Raw genomic sequence first — 11458 nt, 5'->3', positions numbered from 1 at the left:
TTTTTTCCTCCTTCTGCTCGGTGGTTATGTTAAGAACCGAGTTAAACTACTGCCGCGGAACACCTAGAAACGCTAGGAACGGGCAATTGTGACGTTGGCCCTTTGCTCCGAACTCTCCTCACCTCCCTTCGCCTCGCTAATGCCCACGACCGTACCGCGTGTCTACCCCGTTCCTCTCGCCCGACTCCCGTCACGTGAATGGCGTTTCCACCAATCCGAGAGGCGAGTGACAAACCGACATACTGACGGGCTTGAGGGAGGGGGGGAGAGGCGAGGGAAAGGGGAGCGACTGAACTGAGGGGAAGGGGTGTCGTCCAAACCCGATTGCCGTAGCTGTTGGAACGGGGTTGGAACTCGGGGCGCCGCTCACAGGCAGCGGGTGGCTGAGCAGCCTGGCTCTCTTGGAAAGGACAGCCCGCCTTGTCAGGAGGCTTCTCTCTTCCGCTGAGGAAAGGTAAAGAGAGGAAACTGCCAGTGTCGCTACCGCAGATTCGGGTCCGGGGAGGGGGGAAATGAAGGCGGCGGCGGCGGCGGCGGCAGCAATTAGGTGGATGACACCCCGTGTTAATATAGCCCTGAGGTGAGGGGGGAGAGGTGGCGGGAATAAAAACAGCCGCGGTAAGGGTTTAACGCTGCTCCGAGATTTTCTCTTTCGCTTCCTTCTGCCATATATAGAGATATGTGTCTGTCAAACTCGCTCTTTTCTGCAAAGGTGGCTGTTTTTCCGTGGTAGAGGCGAGCGTGTCTGTCCGCCCCTCACAGCCCCAACCCGTCTATAGATGGACGGATGGACGGACGGACGTCGGCGTGTGTATATATATTCGTGCCTCTGTGTGTGTGTGTGTGTGTGTGCGCGCGCGCGCGGACACGCGCGTGTACGTGTGTAGACCCGGGTCAGTGCACAGTTTACTGTGGGGCACCCCGCGAATCGTCCCTCTTGGGGTCCTGGGTGTTGTGTGCTGAGCGGGAGTCGTTTGAGAGGAAGAGAGGAGCACTCCTCCTGCTTCCCACCCCCTTTTCTTGCATCGCCTTTCCTCGTAATGGAGGGGCTGGAGCCGGTTTGCTTTCCTAGAACGGGCACGAATCCTCCTCGGCTCTCCCGACACGCCTTCTTCTCAGCCGCCACGAAGAAGGCTGCATTCCCTGGAACTGTCGCTCGGTAAGGCAGCGATCCCCGCTTTCTTGCACTCTCCCAGCCTGTCACCTTTGGCGCGGCTGCAGCTGGAGCCATGGCCGCCGCCGCCGCTGCTGTCACTTCTCCTCCTCCGTGCTTGTGGGCTGGTCCCTGATACGCATCCTCTCCGCGTTGCCCGTCGTAGACGAAGGCTTCTGTTTTTTATGGGCCAAAGTGGGGTCATTCGTAGCCATCCCAGCGCTGCTAACTCCCGAGTTTTCTGGGCTTGCAGCATTGTCAGCCCTTTTTAAAAGGAAGAGGCGGTGGTTAGCGGGCGCGCGCGCGCGCCCCCGCCAGTGAGTGAGTGCGTAGGATTTCTACAGGCTGCTATGGGGGGGGGGGGGGGGGGGGGGGGGGGAGAGAGAGAGAAAGCATAAACGCCGTTTCTAGAGCTTACGGAAATAGTTATTGCCAGCATCATTCTGATGGCTAGTGTGTGTGCTAGGAGTAAAATGTTATTTAAAAACTGCGCCTGAAGTTCAGGCAAGCCGGCTAAGCTTAGTTTTTGGTGCAAGACGTGTCTCTTGGCTTGGGTCTTTTAAGACTGAATAAAATATGTATGTCCAAAGCCTTTTTACTTTTAAGTAGCTTTCAATGTTTCTCGCTTGGCTTTGGCCCGTTCTAAAATTCGTATTTAACTTTTCAAAGTGAAACGGCTTGAAAATAAAAAAATAAAGGGAAAGGAAGTCCACTCTTTGGCTAAAAATGGCCAGAGTTTTTAGAATGAGAAAAAAAATCGCACATTGAGAACCGTGGTGACATTTGGGGAATGTTGCTAGAGTACCGGTATTAGCTATTTCTGTGTGCTTTTAGACAAAAACGCTCTCCAAGCTTGCAACAGTGAATACTTAATGCAATTATACTGAAATTATATAGTAATGAATTATGTAATTAATAAATATACCTGGAAGACAGGAAGTGCTGTTGTAGAAGATTTGATTAGCTCTCATTTGCTTCTGGGCCTCACGCAAGCCATTGCTTTTGGATCATACTGCCTGAAAATAATTGCAGATGTCACAGATGTGTAATGGTTTTAACTGGTCTTTGAGGTGATCCTTTATCTGGTTCCTGAAATTCCAGACTGAAAGCTGCTGTTTCTGTCTATACTGAGAGGAGGGGAAAGTCATTTCCCCTGAAATACATAATAATGTATTCCTCACATACATCTCAATATAAGAACCACTTGTTTGTCTGTTGTCCTAAATGAAAAGTTTCTCTTCCTTCTGCTCACAAATATTCTGGATTTTTTTTTGTTTCTTATCCTTTTCCTTACTATTCCTTACTATTCATCTTGCCCTGTATATTAGAGTAAATCACACCTAAAAATTTGGTTAGTTGTGAAATAGGGTGCAAAGAGGTTTTGTAATTTTTTGTATATGATACATACTGGTAATTGTGTCCCACATGGCATGATGTGAAAATATCATACAATGTTGGCAATATTTCCTCTGGCAGAAGAAAACGAGATTATAAATGCCATGGTAACTCTGCCAGATTTGACCAGAACAGATAGTTCAGGGTTGATGACAGATAAATCTTGCCCTTAACCTGCTGCTTCCTTGGTTGAGCGCTTTTCAAGATTATTAACCAAAGTCCCAATCATAAATGTGTTGGATTATTGCATTATATTTGTATTTGAAATTGTTATTTAGCTATACATAAATGTATTTGGGGGAAAATTTGGTAATTTCAGATTGAGACTAATATTCATATAGAGATAAATGTTTAATAGTTGTAAGTAGGCCAAGAAGGTTTTAGCAGCTGTATAAATCAACCCACCCACCCACCTACCCACCCCTGAGATGAATGCTCCCTCATTCTGCTGTTCAGAATCAGTAACATGGACTACTGTACCACAACATAAATATGTGCTGGAATAATGGAAAAATGATTCAGTATTTCTGATAATCATGTTTGTGGTTAAGAATATTCATTCTTATTTGTTCTGAATACTGTTCATATCCGTTCTAGAAAGTATTCTACATGTACAGGAAAAGTGTTTCACTCCACTTAAAAGATCAGGTAGATGGTATGGAAGAACTCTTGAATCCATTAGAGGCTCAAAGTCTCAGGGGCTTTTACTGGTATTTATTAAAAGAATAGAATGGAAGGGAATGGGAATGGGACCTTGGAGGCTTTCTATTCCAGCCCCCTGCTCAAGCAGGAGGACCTATACCAGTTATGGCGAACCTTTTAGAGACCGAGTGCCCAAACTGCAACCCAAAACTCACTTATGTATTGTCGTGTGTGCCAAGTGGGCGTGGCCCATTGGGTGTGTGTGGCCAATTAGGTGGGCATAGCCCATTGGGTGGGCATGGCTGCAGTGGTAACGGCAGACTGGGTGGGACTAAAAAGTTCAATCAATCAATTCCAACTTTGCGAGATCTTTTTTTTTGCCCGCGAGAAGTTGAAATTGATTGATTGAACCTTTTTTATTATTTTGCACACGGCGGTGGAGGCCTAAAACAAAAAGGGTTTATAAAACCCAGCTGAAGGCCTAGGACCGGGCGACGGCACGCGTGCCCACAGAGAGGGCTCTGCGTGCCACCTGTGGCACACATGCCCTAGGTTCGCCACCACGGACCTATACCATCTCAGACAAGTGACTGTCTAGCCTCTTCTTAAAAATCTCCAGTGATGGACGCTCACGATTTCTGGAGGCAAGCTGTTCCCCTGGTTAATTGTCCTCACTGTCAGGAAGTTTCTCCTTATTTTCAGGTTGAATCTCTCTTTGATCAGTTTCCAACCATTGTTTCTTGTCCTGCCCTCTGGAGCTTTGGTGAATAACATGACCCCCCTCTTCTTTGTGGCAGCCCCTCAGATACTGGAATACTGCTATCATGTCTCCACTATTTCTTCTTTTCTTTAGACTAGCCAAACCCAAGTCCTGCAGCCGTTCTTCGTATGTTTTAGTCTCCAGGCCTTTAATCATCTTAGTTGCTCTTCTCTTATAGCTTGTGACCGGCTTATTTTGTAAAAATTATTCATGTTCTCATAACTTCCTATGGACAATTACAATGATTTGTCTGTGTCTTTGGAAATAGTACAGAAACTACAGTTCATTCAAATCAGCATCTATGCCAGCTGGACTTACAGGTGCAAAATATATTATGTTGTTTCTTTGCAGTCTGTCTATAGTCCATTTCCAAACCCAGTTCAAAGTATTAGTGTTTAATTTACAAGCTCTAAATGGCTTAGTAACTTAGGAACATCTTTTCCTAATATTTACCTATTTGGATTCTAGTGATCTGTGAATAAGGCTTCTCTTCAAGTACCTTTGCCAAATTAAGTGAGGCAGATAATCACAAAAAGGACATTTTTAGGACAGGTGCTTTGTTTATGAAACCTGAAAACAAACCTGGAAAAGTTTAACACCTACCTTATTGTGTTTCTTGGATCAATCATTTTATTCCAATTTGTAGTATTGTTATTCTTTATTACTATTCTTGGTTTTCATCTCTACTGAGTGATGTAGAAATGTAGCATACAAAATAAATTTAATAAGATATTGACATTATTGTATTAACCAATTTAAAATTGTTGCCAAGATGAAAGATAAACTCCATTTATAGGCTAGTTGTTTTAAATAAGCTTCAGATTTGTTTTCTTCTTCTCCCTTATATATTTTGATTCATGGACACAATTTCTGCATGTCTGTGAATGATTGTAAAAGCACATGAGTATTGACTTTTTGCTTACAAATACACTTTAGTTAGTAAGCAAATCTGCAAAGACAGAATCCAGAAATAAGGAGAATTGACTATACAAATCAAATATAGACTATTCCAGGTCCTTGGGAAGGACTCAATAGGTGGATAAAAATGCCAAATCCAGTCTAACCATCTGGCTGACTGTGTGACAAACCATAATAAAAATAATAATTGGCATATTGGTTAAAATATACTTTTTTCAACTAAAAAGAATGCTTAAAACCAGAAGCGTAGAATGGAATTTCTGCTCTTCTAAATCACATGCGCTACAAATTCATTATAATATTTTCTAAATTTATAAATTCCTGTAGGACTACTGCGGTCAACATACAAAAGATACTAAATAAAATGATTTGCAAAGTAGGAAAATATTTTTAATTGATTTTTACAATGTTTGTACCATTAACATCTTAAATTTATCTGATCTTACTTAAGTGAAGTCCAAATATGATCATATTAAACATAGACCTTTCCATATCACTATGATGTTGTGGTATTAGAATCCCAATTTGCATGCTATCTCCACATTGTGTATCCAAAAGAAGCATCACTTATAATTAAGCTTTCTGTTCCTGTAAAAGTTATTTTTTTTCTTCAAAATATGGCCCTCCTTCCTTCCTTCCTTCCTTCCTTCCTTCCTTCCTTCCTTCCTTCCTTCCTTCCTTCCTTCCTTCCTTCCTTCCTTCCTTCCTTCCTTCCTTCCTTCCTTCAGGGAAGGCCACTCTTCTATGAGTTAAAATCCCAGTGAGTATATATATTTTTTTCAGAGTGAGGTGGATGTTTTTCTCTAATCATCTACCTTTCAGAATACTATTTCAAGTCATCACCATATTACTTCATCCTCCATAGAATTAATTTATTGATTCATTGATTCATTAATTCATCTAGCTATTCTAGTGCCACTGTAAATTTCCCCCCCAAAAGGGTACTAATTCAATTTTCCCTTCTTTTCTTATAACCTCCTTTCAAGGATCAGAGGTAAAATACCTATGTAGGCTCTAGAATGCTATCCACTCTTCGTCCTCACTGCTCAATCATGTTATTTGGATGTTTTATTGACAAACTGCAAATTGATAGATTGTCATGGGGGAGAAAAGCTAAAAACTTTTCCCCCGTGCATCAAGCTACTTTCTTCATTATCTGGCCCTTTTTCAACTGAATTTCTTTGCAAAGAGCTAAATATTCCTTTTTTCACTTGTTTCAATTTGTTACATGTTGAACATATGCATTGGTAGCATACATTTTGAGTTTCTGTAAGGTAAGAACAGTGCATTTATGAAAACAGTAGCAAAGCTATGCTGATATTCAGTTAGCAGGACAATGACATGTAGAAGGAAGGCAGGGAATTCCAAGGAATGGTCAATTTTAGATCAGTCATCTAAGCTTTCGGATCTTTCCACTGATTAGAAACAGGTAATGTAATTTACTTGCATAAAATAAACATGCATGTTGAGGTCAAACGTTCTAAATACCTGTATGATGTAGTTAAGTCATGCGACCTTTTTTTAAACATTAAGCAGCCAGAAATGATAAAGTATTTTATATAGATGACTATACTGAAAGAGTATAGTTATCTATATAGTATAGTACAGGTAGTCCTTGACTTACAACAGTTCATTTAGTGACCATTCAAAGTTACAACAGCACTGAAAAAAGTGACTTAAGTCTGTTTTTCACACTTATGACTGTTACAGCATCCCCATGGTCATATGATCAAAATTCAGATGCTTGGCAACTGGTTCGTATTTATGATGGTTGCAGTGTCCTGGAATCACATGATCAGCTTTTGTGACCCTCTGACAAGCAACATCATTGGGGAATCCGGATTTACTTAACAACCATATTACTAACTTAATAAATGCAATGATTCACTTAACAACTGTGGCAAGAAAAGTTGTAAAATTCACTTAATAAATGTTTCACTTAGCAACATAAATTTTGGGCTCAATTGTATTTCTAATTTGAGGACTACCTGTATTGCATTCGTCTCTTCTCCGAACTTAGCATAGAACTACATTAACCATTGACTTATCAGAGAATGTAGATACTAAGCAGAATGAACAAAAAATGTTTTTAAAATTAATTTAAATGTAATTAGACTGTTGAATGTATTAGGTTTATCTCATCTTGATTAAATCAAAAGTGTACTGTATAGCTTTGAACAAATTTTAGTCTTTTCTGAGGTCTCAGCAAGAAAGAGAGCAGGTGACACAAGGCTCATACTATTCAAACCTTTGAACTATATCAATAGCCAAAATCACACATATTTGTTTATTTAACCTTTTAACTATGGTCTGTTGATCAAATGATAATAGCCTGGTTCCCATAGAACTTTCTGGCTAATGGGGATGTCCACAAATTAAGCTAAGCAAAAAGAAAAAAAAAAAAAGCAAAACATCACCTTACAACCATTATGACATTTTAGAATATTTAGAGGGACATGCAAAACCATTTCGAGAACCTTGGAACAACATCAGAACAGTTCCAGTAAGATTTGAACAACCCATTTCAAATGACAGTTGAAGCAACAACTCTTTTGAGCTTGAAATATTTTGAATTCAAAATATTCTGCTGTATGTACCATTTAAATGTAGTTTTTCCTCAAAGACAGTCGTTTTGTTTTTAGATAGAAAAATATATTGGAAGTTAGTCCCTCTCACTGAGATAAACTGAAATACTTGTTTTAAAATATGTATGCTTTCATATATTTATTTGCATCCCAATTCTATTATACATTGATTAGAATTTTTTTCATCTTAGAGTTATTTTATTCGTACTTTTAGAAACTATGAAATATTTTAAATTTGTTTCTAATGTTTTTGCAATTAAATGAAAGAGTACAGTCATGATTATTTCATAATATATCAAAGATACAGCAAATTCTTTGTAGACTATCGATACTATTTCTTTCACAAACATCATTAGAAGTAATGTAGGATAGACATAAATGTTCCTTTGTCAGAGGACTTGGGAAAGCAGTAGGTATTGTTTTCTATACTCAGTTGGGGTATGGAGCAAAACTACTTCAAAACCCAACTTCCTGCATAATAAAAATCTTCTCTCTGTTAGATTTTACTTTGGAGCATGCAAGATTTCACAAAAGAGAACTAAGCAGATCTAAGATTTTTGCTTCACTATACATGAATTGGCTGTGCATCATTGTTGATGAGCTAATTTTGAATTATGTGGAATATAAATTTGTTTCTATTTCATTGCTGATTCTAATGAAACTGCTGAATTTTTATGTGAGATGTGAGATACAGTGTTTTAAATTTTTTGGAGACATTTTCAATCAGTACGTTTTTAATTACTTGAAATGTTTGCATCTGAGTGTATTGAATTCTGGAATGTGTTATCAATAGTGGTGATGCTAACTCCCATATTTTTTCAACTTGCAACATGTCTGCAAATGCAGATTTTAAAAAAAGTATTTCCAAAAGTTGGAGCTGTTTATTTTTTTGTGAATGAAACAAAAAGCTTTGCAAAGCATAATTAAATGCAATAATAAGATGTTATTGAAGACTAGCAGTAACTGACTTTTAAAAACTGCAGGACCCTCTATATAATACTTATCTTCGCTTTGGATTTGGTGGTAGAAATCGGATAACTATAGTTCTGTGTTTATTAAACAACCAACAAAGGTAATTTTTCTCCAGTATGTTTTCCCTTGTTTAATGTTCAAAGATACAACACTTATGTTGCTCTCCATATTTGTTGTGTGAGCAATCTGTTGCAAAATGTTCTGGCATTTTCCAGTGTAATGGTAATTGTGTGAAGCTTCCAAAATAATATTGGCTGAACTATTTTTTTCTATTTACAAATATTGAATTAAACAAGTAATAAAATAAAAATAATTTTAATTTGCATTCTAATTAATTTTAAAACATGTGTAAAACATGTTTTATAATATAAATGTTTTTCAGCCATTGTAAATATAATACCATGGAGATATATAAAGATTAACTCCCACTTAGAAAAATGAAAAAGGCAATGATAGTTGTAAGAATGTTTAAATAAAAATAGCCAGTTTTTTTAAAAAAAACCTCTTCTTGCATTAATATATACTGCATACTTATACACCTTTGGTATCTCATAAATTTGATAATTTTGATATATGGTCTACCTGTACGATGTTCAATTTAGAACTATGTTTTTTAAAATAAGGACACAGTTCAGTATGACTTACTCCCAAACAATAATTATTCATTTTTTATGACCAGACACTCAACATAAGACTTACGTTTAATACATTCATTGGTTGATTGATCTTATGACCATATCAATAAAATAAAATAAAGGTAAAATACAAGGTATATTTCCAAGATGAAATAGGTAAAAGAAAATTCAATAATAAAATATATGTGTTAAATACAAACATCAATGTTCAGATAAATAATCACCTTTACTCAATACACCAATCTATTTAATAGAATTGATTCTTAGCTAAACTACCTTGTGTATAAATTTAACAGTTCTTCTAACAGTGCATATGTTAGAGCCCAAGAGAAAATAGGATAATCTTCAGTTCAGGTCCCAGGTGACTGTTCTTTCAAGTAGGGATTTTAGATATCTAAAGCTAAAGGGCCTACAGTTGACAAATAAGTATTTCTGATGGATGGGGTTTTACACCACTACACACTTTCAAGTACGTGTTTGAATAGAGGGCCTTAATCAGGAGTATGAGTCTGGGCTCCATCTTTAATGTAGCTAATTTCTTCCAAAGAATGTTTCTATTTATGGAATTAAAAGCTACACTTGAGATCTATGAAGGAAGTAAACGGTTTCTTGTTTTTAATTACTCATTTTGTTATGACACAGTGTAAAACAAAACATTTGTCTATTGTGCAGCGCTCTGATCTAAATTGCAGTTTGTTCTTCCAGTCAAAGGGTTTTTTTTCCCATCACCAAGTCTTCTGTTTTATTCAAAAAGTATTTTGCACTCATCTTAGCCATGATTCTAATAAGACTATAGATCTACAAGATTTTGGATCACCCTTGCCTCCTTTTTTATATATGGAGAACCCAGGCAATTATTTATATGGGAGAACAGCTCAGCTAACAGTGGGGCTCACCAATCAGTATGTGTCCTGAAAAGCTCCAAGAGAAGAAAATCTCTAGGTGCCTTATTATATTTCACAGACTTGGTTTTTGATAGTGATAACACTGGCGATGGGTAGGGGAGATTTTCAAATCCTAATGGGTAAATTATTTGCTTATGTAGATGTCTTTGGTTAGGAATAGCAAATAAAATTGTGTAAAAATCCTGCCCAACTGAAAATGGGCTTAAATTTACATTCCTTCAATAAACCAGATATGATATTCCTCCCCCCCCCAAAAAAAAATTTGTCCTTTCTCTGAAATTTCATGTTTTGACTCTATTTTAGCCATATAGCTGGCTTTTTTAATAAGGTATCAGTTTCTTATAATCACAGGTAATGTATGAAACTCAACATAAACTCAGGACAGCAAACAGAAAGTTATACAGGCAGTCCTTCACTTTAAACAGTTCATTTAGGGCTGTTCAAAGTTACAATGGCACTGAAAAAAGTGTTTTATTACTGTTTTTCACACTTACAACCGTTGCAGTATCTCCGTGGTCATGTGATCAAAATTCAGATGTTTGGCAACTGACTCATACTCATGATGGTTGTTGTGTCCTGGAGTCATGTGATCACTTTTGCTACCTTCTGACAAGCAAAGTCAATGGGGAAGTCAGATTCATTTAACAGCCATGTTACTAACTTAACAACTGCAGTGATTCACTTAATATCTGTGGCAAGAAAGGTCATAAAATGAGGCACAATTAACAGCTGTCTTGGTTAGCAACAACAATGTTGGGTTCAATTGTGATCGTTTAGTCGAGGATTACTGTAAAGAAGAACATCAACAAAAAATTTCTGCCCAGTGCTTTAGTTTACTAGTTTAGGTGCTTATAGTTTATGGCATTTGTCTGTCAATAACTGTCTACATATCAGTGAGGACAATAAGAATATATTTTGCTTGGAGTGGGCAACAAACATAATGTAAAACTCTATAAATAAAAGTTTATAACTTTCTTGTGAAAGATGTATATATTAACATAAAAATTGTTCATCCCTACTAATAAATTATGATGGAAAAAATCTGTCCACATGACAGATGATGAAAAGCTAATGGCTAGGATGGCACAAATAGAAGTGGCCTCATTTACTTTTATCAGATTTACCTTAGTTGTTTGCATTTTATTAAGCAATGTAAAGGTTTCAAATATTTTCAAACTATAAAAAATATTACTCTGGTTTTTGCATGATGGAAAATATAATATTTTGAATTTTAAAGTATTTGGAATACTGCATATAATTATTAAGTGTAAGATTATATATAACTTTTGTACAGAGATGTACCGTATTTATCGGCGTATAACGCGCACAGGCGTATAACACGCACCTTCATTTTAAGAGGGAAATTTCAAGAAAAAAAAAGCGCCGGCTCGAGAGCGAAAGCAAAAGGGGAGGGGGAGTGGGGCTTCGTTCACACGTGGATCCCCATGCTCGTATTTATTTACCGTATTATGCCCCGGCTGGCGGCGGCGGCA

General features: G+C 37.8%; 1 protein-coding gene across 1 annotated transcript in view; it reads left to right on the top strand.

Moving 5' to 3' along the window:
* The first annotated feature begins 279 nt into the window (after nucleotides 1–279).
* The window catches only part of ANKRD12 (ankyrin repeat domain 12), a 67731-nt gene continuing 56552 nt past the window's right edge, over nucleotides 280–11458 (top strand). The window contains exon 1 of the mRNA XM_015814266.1: nucleotides 280–454. The gene's annotated coding sequence lies outside the window, so the exon portion shown is untranslated. The remainder of the gene's footprint in view (nucleotides 455–11458) is intronic.

Source organism: Protobothrops mucrosquamatus, unplaced genomic scaffold (assembly GCF_001527695.2).
Source record: "Protobothrops mucrosquamatus isolate PMUCROS unplaced genomic scaffold, P.Mucros_1.0 scaffold233, whole genome shotgun sequence".
In the NCBI taxonomy this organism is placed as follows: Eukaryota; Metazoa; Chordata; class Lepidosauria; order Squamata; family Viperidae; genus Protobothrops; species Protobothrops mucrosquamatus.
This window is presented reverse-complemented; position numbering and strand designations above follow the sequence as displayed.